We start from the raw sequence: 14,493 nt of genomic DNA, 5'->3' as shown, positions 1-14,493 counted from the left end.
CTTCTTGGCCGGACCCAACGGGGTTTACATGAACCCGATAACCGGTTTTCGACCCGATAACTCAACTCAACCCGCACATGTCGGGTCCATGTAAACGCCGCTTGTGTTCCCACCGAAGGTCAAGGTCGAAGTAACGGTCAGTGTCAAATGTCAACTGACGTGGGAAGTAGCTTAACGCGTTTGTGACTGCATGGCAATACGGATACGCCAAGTTCAAACCAAAACTAACTTCACGGATCACCGGCTCTCCATAGCCATAACCAAAGAAAAACCCGGGAAATAAATAGCTTTATCATGTGTACCCATGCTTCAGCTCTCGCTTCATACAAGCCCTACTGAAAAAATTGTATAAGGCAATAACCTTACATTTTCTCACACAGTCTCACTCAATTCGCGTAAGAAATTACATACAGGTCGCATATAATTGTGTAAGATCTCATAGTTTCTTGTACATTAACATAAATTATGGAAGGTATTTTAGGATAATGTGCGCCGTATGAAAGTCTATGTGATTTGATGGGATTGTGTGAGAAAATGTAAGGTTATTGCCCTGTAGAACTTTTCGTTTTTCAGCAGGGAGGTTTAACCGAAGCTAATCAAGGGCCAATTTCTTCTTTTTCTTTAATTATGCAAGATGCCCGAGGGTCAGCATTTCTCAGCATTTCTCAGCATCGAGCTCACAGGTGTCATGCTGTTTTTCTAGACCCAAGAATAAATCATATGGTGCAGAGAGTCTATAATCAGCCGCTTTCATCCCGAATCGGTTGTCCATTAGATCTGCTTTACACTATTTTTTTCACACTATCCGCGGCTTTTAAGAAAGAAAAAAACAATCAATCTTTTCGGCCCTGGAACTGCAACAAATACTTTCGTCTTTTTTTCATTTGAGTGACTGGCTTATTTGTTTTGTTACGCAACAAACTATTTATACAGCTGAGATTCTCGTAGCTCAGGGAGTTTATTAAAATCAGTATGAGCCACCGGGGATTTATTCTATCAACGGTTGGTTGGTTGCATGTGTGCGTTATACAATCGCTTATCGCCTCCGGCCGGCTTGGGCGCAGTGTATGATAAGCTAAGCACGAGCGTAAACGCTAAAGTGCTATATACCGATCGTTACGCCCGCGTGGTTCCCTGAAAGCCTTCTGGTCTCAATGGAGCGTAGCATTTGAACAAGCAGGGCACGAAAAATCGGCGTAACGCTAGGTTTCACAACGACGCGCACCGACGTTATCGTACGTCTCGCCCGTGCGGAGCCAGAAAAGTAAACGAACCGGGAGGGATAGTGATGGAGGCCCGTAGCGGCAAGAAAAGAAAAAAAAAAAAAAGATGACGGGCGCGTCGAGTGGAGGCGGAGGGAAGGAATGTCGGGTACGAGTCCCACGGGTTTTTCTTTCCAGCCCCACTTCGCCTCAAGCTTCCTCACCTCTACCGCTGTTCCCTATCGCAGGGTTCATTCAGTTCGGGAAGTAGTCCCTTGTCTGCCGTCTCGGTAAAAGAGCAAACCTAAGCACGTCCGCAGTAGTGGGAAGAGTCGCAGGAAACGGGGATGACAGCGGGGATAAGGAGGGAAGTAACAGGTTCTCCTTGCGCTTTTTCCCTGTCTTCCTTCTTTCCGCTGTAAGCGTCACGTGACCTCCCGCTCTTTTCTAATGGGACAGAATTAAATTACGAATTTTTGCCCCTGGCGCCCCGGGGACCCGTGCGCGAACCCTGTACTCGGGCAGAGTTCCCGGTTGCGCTGAATGCGACCGGGACAGGGATCTTCTAAGGGGGAGAAAAGGGAGGAGGACGAGGATGAGGAGAAGTGGTAACATCGTACAGGAGCGGCGCGCGCATATGCCCGGCTCTGTTACGCTTCTTTTCCACTTGCTGCCGGCCTGCCATCGTGCCTGCTTCTTCGGCCGTCTTTCGTTGCGCGGTGCCTAATTAATCTTAGCTGATTACGACGTTGGCTCCCAGTGGAAACCAGGAATAAAGGAGAAAGAAAAGAAAGAAACAGACGCTGGAGGAACGAAGGTGTAACAACGGGAGTCGTGAGTAGGGGAGGGAGATGCGAGAGCGCGAACTAAAAAGAGGGAACCGCGCCTGTCGCGTGGAATTCTTGAAGCGTCGATCCCTGCTGCAACCGCTGCCACCGCGACAGAGCCATGGTGTTTTGCGCGTCTTCATTCTCGCTCCGCTTGCTCCTCGCTTCGCGCGCGCACCCTTTTGTATGGAAACGCATTTACTGTACTCTCATCATTCGCCCTGTCTGGCGGCTCGGTTCCTCCTGGGCGAGACTCGTCGTAACCACGCGCGGCCCCCTCTTCTGGGCGCCGCGACGTTCGTGCTGTGAAGGCTGGACCCGAAACGAAGAGGAGGTTCCAGGCTTTGTTACGGTGACAGTGCAGCCGCCAGACTACATTTTGTGTTTGTGTTTGATACTCAGTTCACTTGTTTGATGGCTTTTATTGCCGTTGCGTCGTTTGTTGCTGCCGTTCGGCCGAAGCTGTCGCCTCAGCATATACGGCTCATTGTCTTACGCTACGATTCGCGCAGCGCATCGAGGCTCAGGCGTATCTGCGTGCTTGTGACGCGGAATTGTTGCCCAGCTTGTATGTGACTTCAGCGCCTGAGCGACGCCAGCGCTGGCGTTGTGAGCCGCACGCTGAAACGTAGCTTCGGAAGTTACGGAGAAGCGACTGAACCTTGATGCATTTGCGTCTGAGATAGTTGTATGTTTGAGATTTCCCGCACACAATCTTCATCAGCATCTGATAAAAACTACCTAAATGAGGCCTAGTTGAGCCAGAATTGTAGGCAACGTATCCAGTCTTGTTGAAGACGGCTGTAGGGTCCCTAAATAATGTTATAGACTTCCCACGCCTTAGTGGCTGTATGTAGGGATGTACTGATAGTTTTGAGCCGTTAACGAAAGCCTGAAACGGACCAGATGCACCCCTTATTTCTTGCCGAGATGTGCTCTTTTTTTTTTTTTTTTTCGGGAAACTAACATGGGGTGTTGATTCCTCCGGATAAATAGTGGGTTGCATCTTTAGGAACTAATAATGGTGGCAACGTAGGTGGTGTTTAAGGGATTAACGCCTGTAACCTTCGAGGTCATTTCGTGTTTGAAGGGTTTGAAGTGCTTGTTATAACTTTTTGTGCTCGGCGATTTCCAACACTTTTCGTTTAACCTTTGAATAGTCTCGTGCAGTCGTCAGTATAGAGGACAGATTCAGAGTGCGCAGTGTTATATCAGTGAACATCTTCCGTCGTTGATCAAGCTGCCGAAGATACATGACATCCTCGTAGAAGGCTTTCCAGTGAACCGTTCAACGATCGCAAACTGTGCAGTTCAAGTGATCACGCATGTTGCAGAGATGTTGAATATTTTCTTCGTTTTGTTTAATTTTGCGCGCACTTGCGTACATTTGATGGTTTTTGCCAAATCGCGAAGTCCCCCATATTATCCGGGCCCTATCAATGTCGAAGTCGCGGTTACTAAAGCCCCTCGCAGTTACAAATGCCCCCGGTGAACATAATTGTCGAGGCTCAAAATGAAACTGCCTCTCATTATGGCAGTTTCATTTTAAGCCTCGACAATTATGTTCACCAGGGGCATTAATATGGCAGTTTCTTCACCTCTCGGGTCATACCGACAGGCCACTACGACGTAAAAAAATTTCTTCAAAATAAATATTTTACTACCAGGAAAGTAATTGAAGGCGGGGTGGGTGAATTACTCAAGTGCATGAACAATGAAAGAGTGCCTTCGAGTCGATAGACAATCGGTTCGAGGCTTCGCAATTCCTGAGAGACAGCGGTATTATTTACTTCTGAATATTATCTGAGAAACTGTCACCTGGACTATTGTCGATAAAACGAAAAGTTTAAACTAGAGGCTATGAACGTTATCACTGCCAGCTATTGTCCGTGACCTATTATCACCCGTTATGCATTAGGGGTAAATAGAGGTGCCCCAACGCAAATGTTAAGAGAGGGAGTTCCTCCTCCATTCTCGTACCAAAACTAGCTGGCACTGAAGAGACCACCGTATAAAGTATATACAAATATTAAATTGATTTTTCCGCTCTTTGCCATTGGATGGTGTCATGGTTTCGAACTGACAGGCTCCTATCGGTCTCTATAAATAGCACCCAGCGTTGAACAAAACCGCAGATTGTTTGACGAAAACGTGTCCGAAATAACTGTCACTTGTTTTTCGAGCTAGAGAGCGCCCGACTCTGTGCCCGGACATCTATCGCTGCGAGTAACAATAAAATAGCGGCGCGTGTGTGGGTTGAATTGGCTGATATGAGGGGATTTGGAATGGGTGGGTAGGGAAGGGGGGATAGATTGCGTTCGTGTGGAAGCCGGGACTCCCAACGTCGAATTGGGAGCCAGATTTGGTCGGATAAACGATATATATATATATATATATATATATATATATATATATATATATATATATATATATATATATATATATAGGCACAAAGAGTCTGGCGCGGTGCGGCTGGGAGCTTTTGAAAGCGCGCCTCGAACCGGCAGCAACCCTATCTGTAACCCGGCTCTCGTATATTGGCTTTGAAGGATACAGAAAGGAAGATAGGGAGGAGGAAACCTTTTTGGTGTGTGTGTGTGTGTGTGTGTGTTTATTATAGACGTGCTCTACGTTGCTTTTTTTTTTTTTCGCCTTCCCGATTCGGACACAACTGTACATCCAAATTTCGTTGGGTGGAGATGGTCCTGGGACGACTTTGAAGTCTGGGCATGCAGCTGGGAGGCTGGCGGCGTTTCCACGTGTCCCCGCGACGCCGAGCAGCTGTCGCGGTTTGAATGCGGAAGCATTGCATTAGTCCTATTGCAAGAAAATCCAGTGGCATCGTCCATGCTCGCGAGATGGCCATAAAATTCGCAGCGACGTTAACACAAATAGAGTAATGTCATCAAGCCGCCGTATGGCGCGCACAACGAGCCGATCATCCACGCTACATCACAGGATGCATCCAGACCCACCCGCGACTGAAGCCCCCGCCACATCAACAATCCTTAGCATGTGGTTCGTATATGTATGCACGACACTGGGCAACCTTCATATTGTAACGGTTGTTACACTAAAGAATTGCTGTAACCGCTGAACGAGGGCAGATTAATCAGGAACGCGGGCAACAGGAACGGGCGAGCACTTCAACGTCTTCTACTTCGTCCCATTTCGTTCCTTCTTCTTCTAGCTCTAATGCACGTGTCAATATGGCCGAGTTTTACCCTATATTAATATCGAACTTGTTAATGCTGTTTCACATGTAAGTGAAAACGCTCGCGATATCTGCCGCTGCGACACGACACCTGTTTTGAGCTGTCGCGGCGGCTGGAGGGGCGAGAGCGACGCAGCTCCAAGAAGTTGGAAATCCCCGTCGCTGCCGTTCGGCGCTGAGTTAGTTCAATCGCTTGCATGTGAACCGGTCTTTATTCAACCGCGTGTCGTACATTCTTCTGGGTGGGGTCGAAATATTTCTAGTTTCTGGCAGCATACAACTGGTAGTCCAGCTGTAGGCTAGCGTGCGACAGGGATACGAGCCGACGATAGGTGTACATCCACTTGTATTAATCCAGACACCGCGTTACGCATCGCGGTTCAAATGGCATGTGGAGCACGGCACCCAATACAATTCTAGCAGAAAAACTTCGATACATCTCGAAAAACCTCACCCGTAAGCATTTCACTTTCGGAACTGTAATGCTCGTTTAATGCTTATTTTAATGTAATGTGTAATGCTTTTGTTAATTATTAATGCTTAATGTGTTATGCTTACTCCATGTGCCTTTCTTGGTGCAATAAGTTGCTGCTCATTGAACGGTTACAATTGTAACTCGAAGACTGGGAAATCTGGCTCTGCACAGCCTATTCTAGAAGCCTGACGTTTTCGCTCGTTTCGACGGCGACGTCCCGTTGCGTGGCTATGCACGTGGCAAACACGTTTGCTCATCGCGCGGCCGCGTATGAACTTTATCCCTAACGAGCTTTCGAAAATCGTCGAAATGGGTGAAGCATTCTGAGAAAGTAAGCGTCGAGAGCTTTCTCTTTGTATCTTTCCCCCTCTCACTCCTTCCACCCCTGTCTTTGTCCCAGTTGTGTGCTTGCTTTTCATCCCGCTGTCTCGGCGCCACGCTTTCGCCTCCAGCTTGGCGCAGTAGTACGCACGCGTTGTGAGAAGAGCTGGAAACATTTCTCTTTCCCCTTTCTCTCCTGATAGAAAGATAGGGAGAAGAAATAAACTTTCATCTACCGCCGCCTTCTTTGCGTGGATGCTTGCGCGCTGGCCTCTGTTCCGGTTGGGGCACACTTCGGGTGCCGGAAGCTTCGAATGAAAATCGGCTTACGCGTTCAGGCCCTCTGGCCCGGTGGCTAAGAGCTTCCGGGAAATCCATAATCCCGTCGGAGTGAAGTGCTTGTACTCACTGCCTCAACTGCGCGCTGTCGGCTCTCGTTTGGGTTTTGTTTGCTCGCTCAGTACAACGAGTTGTGAGTGCTGCAGCGTGCGCGAATTGTTCGTTCCGACCGACTAATGCCGGAAAGTATTAGCTTTGAGTGCTTCGAATTGGCTGTTTCATTGTTGTTTGTAGGAATGGGCTTCTGACACGCGTTTTCGATCAACAGTTGCCTGCGGCGCTTGGTTCGAGCTGCTCTTTTGTATTCTAGGAATAATATCCCGTAGTTGTGCATCAACAGTGCCACTTACTAGATCGACTCGCACCTCCCACCGCCTGAATAATAATATAAGTTTTCAACGTCTATTCGGCCGAACACATACATTTAACTTCTCTGCCTTGCCACGGGCTATAAAGGGTTGGAATGGTCTTCCCGAACGCATCGCTAACATATCTGACCCACTAAAATTCAAAAACGAATTGAGTACCTTTTTGCAGCCAGAATAACTTTTTTATATTGCGTTCACTGTGTACAGGTTGATTTCGTCCAATGCCGCTAACTATTGTATAATGTCATAATCATCGGTTTATTACTTCCCATGCATGCTCTAATACTTATTTGCAGTTCCAGTCCTGTATTACTGTTAACTTTTGTATTTTAAGCTATGTACCATTGTTCCTTTTGATACACTGTAACCCCTCCCCCTCACACAATGTTCCATGTTTGGAACCTGTGAGGTATTTGTATAAGTAAATAAAAAATACAGCATGGGTTCTAGTGCGCGATCGCAGAAATGTGATAAGTTGGTCAGTGAAAGTTTACGTGCAAAATCAGTATGTATTCGAGGATGTGACCCATACCACGTTGTGGATGGTTGCTGGATAAGTTCATTCGTCTGACCTTCTCCACTGTGGACAGAAGTATCAGCATGCCGGCGTTTCTGCGGTTATCTTTCGGGAAAATGTAGATGGATTGGCAGGGGTCGAAGCTGCAAACTGCGTTGGATTTAGCAGGCCGCTGGGACCTATAGTAGCTCGCGCCAACTATCTCCGTCGCTAAAGTGGCATTCGAGAAAAGCTCACAGTCGATTTTAATAACAACGAAGAAAATGCCTTCGTAATTCGCCTGAGTAAATACGAAGTTGGGATACCTTAACCTGTAATTTGCGTATGGTACCATACATTAAATACGATTAATAATATTTTAATGGTACGTGCACTGAAAACGTATACTTTAGTAAGTCGACATAAATCCGTGCGTTATTTCTATCTTTTATGAACACATTCTCGGTAAGATCGGCGTCAGACACAGTTGGCATTTTCTCGATAAATAAAGTTAGTGCCTTTTCGCTCGCTGTCCTTTGTGCACGCTGTCTCTCATTTTCTCGGCACTGACGTGCATGTTACCGTTCATAAGCAGCAAGATGCTGTGACGCATAAAAAAAAAAAAAAAGAATCATCTAGCCTAGTGAAATCAGCGGGGTTGAATTTGCGGAAATTGTTGTCTAGTGAAGAGCGAGCGTCGCAGGGGAGCTCGTTAATCGACTATGTTCTTTTCGTACGCAAAATTGGCATCCTGAGTACATTTCTCGCGTCTTCCGCAGTAGGTACAATATATCGTGATTTGCAATACAGGAAACTGCCGAGTCTTAACCATGCTGACAGTTTTTGTGTTTGTCGGAGTGCGACATTCAAAACTGCTGTTTAAGCACGAAATTGTTTACTGCGAGATACTGTGGTGTCCATTCGGCCAAACAAGCCGTGCCTGTGAATTAAGCATTAGGTTTTGTCGCGAAACGAAGGGTTCAGATCGTACCCACCTCGCTGGCGCTTGAGCCTCTGTGACGTTTGCCTGCAGAACACTATGTAGATGTACTATACTTCGACAGCAGCGCTCCAGGCGGAATCCCGGCTACGCCGGCCACCTTTCATTGGCGGGATTCTTACGTATAACATTTGCGTGCACGCTTTCTAGGCTTTACGAGACACAATTCATCCACACTGCTTTTTTAAATGTAAGAATTATGATTAGGCGTTGAATAAAAGAGAAATTATGACATAGTTTCGGTTTCTGAATTTTGCTCATTAAAAAAACAAATCTCCTCATGCGTGGAGAGACGTGCAATATGTAGCGATGAAAAATAATAAAAAAAAAAGCTTTGCGTTCCGTACTCAGAAAAATAAAAGGATAAAAATATAAAGTAGATGACGTCAGATATCATGTTGCGGCTTGTTGTCGACATCGTGGAAACAGTTGCTTTTAGAGACAGGCTGACGGCAGTGTTAGCCGGAAAGGATAAGTATGGGGTGGCATCCGTTAGTGTGGAGTTAAGCTACGCTTTCTTAGAGATTTTTTTTATGCCTTCTTTGATTATGAACACGAATGCACAAACGTTAGACGATAATATTTAGCGCCCAGGCCATTTGAACGTTATAAGCATGCTAGCGGTAAAGGAACTCTGCGCCTTCAAAATCGATCGAGAAAACGCCGGGATTCGCAGCGTCCGCACGCCCTTAGGACGAGCCCAAGATACTTACTGTTCTGCGCACGCGTATTCGCTACCCGTATAGTGGCTGTGTAAGGCCAACTTTAAGTGTCCATTACTGCCAGTCGCCGCCTGCCCGTTACAGAGAGGTTACATATAAATTCATCCTTTTTGCGAAGTATGATGGAGCTAGCGGGGAGGAAAACGTATCAAAAGACGCCAGGATTTGTTCCTCCTACAAAGCTTAGCGCGCATGAAAAAAATAAATAAAAAATAAAACCAATCCTTTCTCTCAGCGTCGTTAACAATGCCCTTTTTCTTTCTGTTCCTTTTCGCATCATTGAGCCAAGCCTTCTGTATACATTTTTCTTTTCTTTTTTCTGTAACTTCTTCACTCTCATCTTTCGTTGTGCCATCCTCTCTTTCATTTTTTGGCTTTCACCCTTCGGTTAATTTTTGCGCTTCGTGCGTAAGCGTTTTGCGCGTGTGTGACCACTTCTGGTGCCTGCAGAAATCGGGACTCCGCGCAGTGCGAATGCGCTCTAACTTTTATGGGACCCCCACTCATACTTTTCAGTGGAGAGACGATCATTAGGAACCTGAAGCTTAGTCGTATTTGTTTCTTCGAGCATAACGCACGCATTAATCTCCCTGCTTTTAATCCCTTAACGCTTGAGAATTGCCAGGAAGGCACGTGGAGAACTTTTTAACCCTGTATCACTGGAAGCAGCAAGGACGGAAAGAGCGGGAAATAATGAAGGAATTTCGATGATGAATATTCGCTTCCTCTTTAAACGTCCTGACCCGGCTGAGTCGTTAGGTTCGTTTCGTGGTACTCTTTCCTCATCACTGTCCCACACTGATGCAGCAGAGCTGCCTGCTATGTAAGCGCCTTTTATTACCATTTTATTTTTTACTTGTGCTCATTCTGTGTATGTGCCCATTCGAAGGAACAGAAATGGACACGGACGGGGTTTATTAAACGGCCGAACGATCTCGACGTCGTTATCTTGGGATCATTAGAATACCGTGGGTGTGAGCGCATCGGCTGGTGCTGCAAACGCCAGAAGTCAGACTTGAGAACAGTGGAAGGTATATAATCATAAAAGAAAGAAGTGAAAGGCATAATAATTACAAAAGCGCGTGAGCAGGAAGGCCTTTTCTGCGGTACTTTCAAAATAACGTATACTTTCGCTTGATTTTTCAACTTCGCCAAGAAATTTTTTTTTCTACAAGTTCCATGTCACCGATGTTGCTTTCGTCTGTGGGACGTTTTTCGTCCGTTCGTTATACTTACGTGGCCCCATTCATGTCTCCGCTATATCTACTCAGTGCATTTATCATTTTTCCCTAATGGTGATTGTTTTTTCTTGCGTGGCGAGCACTTGCACCCAATTTCCGGTGTTTTCTTGTATAGTTAATCGGAGGTAACGATTTGCCTTCATCAATGATGCACCAGCGTTACAATTAGTTTGCGGTCTTACTTTGCGCGATTAATTGGAGGTGGCAGTATTTCTTTACTGGTGAGCCTTTAGCATTAGAACGCTTAGTAGAGCGAAATATATCTTTAGAACGAGAAATCTGGTGGCGGACTTCTGTTGGCGACCTGACACCTAGATAGCAGAAAAAAAAAAGTTGGGAGGGAGAGGGGAATTCGTAACAGCGATAGGGATTCCAGACCACGGTTTCTCTTGCGGATAGCTCGGTGTCGTACACACACTTAGCTACTCGCTTAATCACTAGCTCCCAGGCAGCACAATAAATTGGCCCAATATTGGTACTGTGTTGGTTAAACCTTGGTCTAATATGGGACCAGTTCATTACCAACATAGTACCAGCATTGGGCCAATTGTTTGTGCCGCCTGCTCTTAATTTTTTCTCTAATGTCTCACGCATACTAATTAGCATAAAGTCGCGAGCCATCAGACTAAGTGAAAGACATAGATACAAAGCCCGACTTTAACCAAGTCGACGAAAGTGCCCCTCTCACCTGAAAGGAGGGACCTGAGTCGGCAGCGCCTCCCAAATCGGTCGTGTCACGTGGTCTCGTGATGTCATACAACCCGCCGACTAATCACGACCCGACATGTCACCTGCCAACTGTCAGAGGCATGCTAGCCCCGTGTCTTTTTCCTCGGAATGTGCCAGTAACGCCGACGCCGTATATTCCGAAGAACGGGGCCTTTAACTACCTCTAACGCGTTGATCGCGCGTTAGAAACATAACATATTTAGGGCCCTGAGCAGGATTCTAACCCGCTTTGGCAAAGACAGTTCAGCTTGGCCTGCCGTTGCTTCAGATCACTCTGCGATCACCGCCTTGCTTTCTTCGCTCCCTGCATTAAAATGAAAATACAGCACGGTGCAAGATGTTCTTAAGCTAAAAGTTAGACGTTCTTACCTAGGTTAAGTCCTTGGACAAACATCCTGAACTACAAACCAAATCTGCCTCATTCATCGAATCGTGTGTTCTTGCAACGCTTAATTCTCTCAAAATAATCGCACACCGATTGGGGTGTGGGGTCGCCGGGGCCTTAAACCACTACACTCCGCCAGACAGCGTGCAAAAGGAAAATTGGCCTTTCTGCTGGCATAATAAATTACCAGCCTGTCGCCCTCTAACTTGAATGCTGTCTTCGTCAACTTTCAGCCGTTCAGTAATGAATACAAACGCTAAAACATGCGCCGAGGCTTATTTAATTCTAAGCGAGCCGACTTTTGCGACTGGTAGCTTCTTTTATATATCTAGGCTTAATTCTTTATTTTTGACTTTCCCGCCAGTTTTCATCTGAATTTCGGTCGCTCAGTAGCTATTTTCGTCGTAATTCGTGCGCACTATGACGACAAGCTTAGCATTATCAGTAGGCTTTAATTGCTACGCTGCATTTTACTGCACAGTGTGATGCCTGCGATATTCTCTCGTGCAGCCATAAAATTGGAGCTACCAGCAGCTAACGCCGGAAACGCTAAAAAGTGCCACTCAGGTGTTGTAACGGCTGCTCTGCGAACACACCATACGTGCTCGCCTTGCACGCAAGTAAGAGTCTCAGCGAGAATCATGCTCTCTCGCTGGGCTGAGCAATTCCCTCGAACTTCTCTAGTGCAGCCCATTCCCTGCCCCGTTCATTCTTCCCCCTTATTTCGTCCCCCCAAGCGCTTTCTACCGACGCCTGGCGGCTCATTATTCTCCTCGACTCCTCGTTTACTCCCCGGCTTGACCCAACGAAGCGAAAACACGAAAATGATGCCCCACCACCCTCACTCGTTTCTTCTTACGGCTTCCTGCATCCTTCTTTTCCCTCTTTCTTCTCATTCCCGAGCCGGCCTTCTAACCGGACAGCGGCAGTAACCGTCGCACCAAACTTCCTTGCGTCACCTAGCTGCCCACAGCAGTATATAATACCGCGCTGTGCTTGGGTGCGTAGCATATACTGGGAGAACGGGGTGGCTTCTCATTTTTTTCTTACCAGTCCCTCCGCCCCAAGCAAACTTTCCCTTTTCTCTCTTCTTTATTTCCCCTTTGCCGTGCGTACCGCGGAAACGGCGCATAACCGTGATTCCGGTTAGGAATGGCCTCCTCCCGTCACTCCTTTCCCCAATACATTCTTCTATGTACGATCTTCTCTCCGTCTCCTTACCCTGCCATGGAACCAAAGCAAGCTCTCGCTGATGCTCCGCGGACTGCAGCCACCGTCGCCACCGCTAACACCACTGCCACTGCACCACCACTTTTTCCAGAACTTCCTCTCCCTTCGTTTCTCTCCTTCGGTATTGCCGCTATCTCCTCCCTTCCACTCAACACGCATGACGGCGGATCTTCGGAACGGATGGGTAAGTGTTATGTGAGCAACTCTTCCGTGAGAAAAGAACGTGGCTTTGAGAATGAAAAGGAATAAGGCAGTGGTGGCGGGTCATTGACCGAAGCATGTTTTCCCCTCTCCATTTCCTATTCTACCCTGCATTCTCTTACGCACCGCACCGCCACTACTCCTTTTGATTGCTCGGGCGGGTGAGCACATGAGCGCAGAGAAGCGTTTTCCTTTACCGCGTGACTTTCCTCAGGCGGAGTAAGTCATTCTTCCCTTTCCCTTTCAGTGCTCTCTTTTTTCCATAGCTGCGAAGCAAACTGCAACGGCTCGACAGCGGTTCGGGACCGAGGTGTGCATGTGTCCTCTTATTCTGCACTTATTTCCTTTGTATTTTTATAGCGCTGTGGTGGCGGTGAAAAAGAACGACATATGCACAGTAAAAAAGAAAAGATGGATGGGGTCCTTCGCCCAGGCCTCAAGTACTGAGGGCTGCTGCCTTGGTTCTTCCCGCTCGATGACGTTGGTCACCTATATTAGTTGTCAGCTGAGCTGCGCAGCTTCCCAGCTCTCTGGATGAGGAGTAGGGATGTGTGGAAGCTTTGGGTGATGTCTACAGGCCCACGATACGTGGCATAGGGAGGGAACTTCAAGCAGTGCGGAAGTATTCGCGCTAGTTTGTGGGAAAAAAGCCGTGTTGTAACTCGAGGTGTCTCAGTATGTCTGATACTGTAGTCGGCGCCTGGCTATGGTCCCCTCCAACGTCAGACTTTCAGGTAGGAGGGTGAGGGAAGGACTTTTAGTCCTTGATGTTGGCCGATAATTTCAGAGTAGAGTATTGAATGGGAATGGGGAGCTGCGGTCTGGGGACGCTGGTCTGCCGTGTGTGGTCCCCGGCTTACACAGGCTCAGGCTACGGACTAGGCTTATCTATTTACAGATTCAGAATCGTGACTAGGAGTCCAGACAAACGTGTCGTGTGGTAGTAAACTGAGGGTGCTCAATTCCCTATCGCACGAGGAGTAAGCTTACCGTCACGGTAGCAGCCTATAGGATATCTTGAGAGCCGGAGAGAACGGTTTCCTATTTTTTGTCTGTCGCGACTGTCGGGGCACTCTTGGAGTTAAGAAGTGCTTGAGATTGAGCTAGTTGGAACATCTTCTCACAAATGCTGCGCTGCTTAGTTTTACACGGACAAAGAAACTGGACAAACGCCGCAGCATTTGTGAGAACACTGGTGGAGAGTGATTCGAGTGGACACTGACGCTGTCGTCACCGTCTTGAATTCGTGGCTTGACAACACTCTCGGCGGTCGCGCGGAGTGCGCGAGAATGATGTTATAGACTGATGGATGTCATCTTAGGTGCCCTTGTGGTGCGCCGAAATGTTTCTAAGCACGTCGGCTCTATTTGTGGGCTCCAGGACCATGATGGCGGCGTCTGTTTTCTCTGCTTTTGTCTCGTGCATTTGGTGAAAAGTGACGGTCACGACAGTGACTTTTTTTCCGCAGTAGTTATCGAATTCCGCTTTCAGTCGAGCAGAGGCTTTGGTGAACGTCTCTAACACCACGACTTCCTTACTTCTAACTACGGTACACCGAACTCGTTGCACCTAACAGAGACTTTGTATGATTTATTACAGAAAAAAAGACATCCATCACTGATCAACTATTACGATAAGGCTTCTTCTAACCTGCATAAGCTTAATCACTGGATCGTTGTCATCTTAAGCGCTCAACAGATTTTGTTCGTCTAGAAACGCTTTCATAAATTAGGGGTGTTATGC

At 47.2% G+C, this 14,493-nt stretch overlaps 1 protein-coding gene across 1 annotated transcript in view; it reads left to right on the top strand.

Moving 5' to 3' along the window:
- The window catches only part of LOC146182297 (tyrosine-protein kinase transmembrane receptor Ror2-like), a 502,076-nt gene that overhangs the window by 376,025 nt on the left and 111,558 nt on the right, over nucleotides 1-14,493 (top strand). The window lies entirely within an intron of this gene.

Source organism: Amblyomma maculatum, chromosome 8, assembly GCF_055883805.1.
Source record: "Amblyomma maculatum isolate TAMU_Amacu chromosome 8, ASM5588380v1, whole genome shotgun sequence".
Classification (NCBI taxonomy): domain Eukaryota; kingdom Metazoa; phylum Arthropoda; class Arachnida; order Ixodida; family Ixodidae; genus Amblyomma; species Amblyomma maculatum.
The sequence above is the reverse complement of the archived record's forward strand: the minus strand, read 5'-3'. Positions and strand labels throughout refer to the sequence as shown.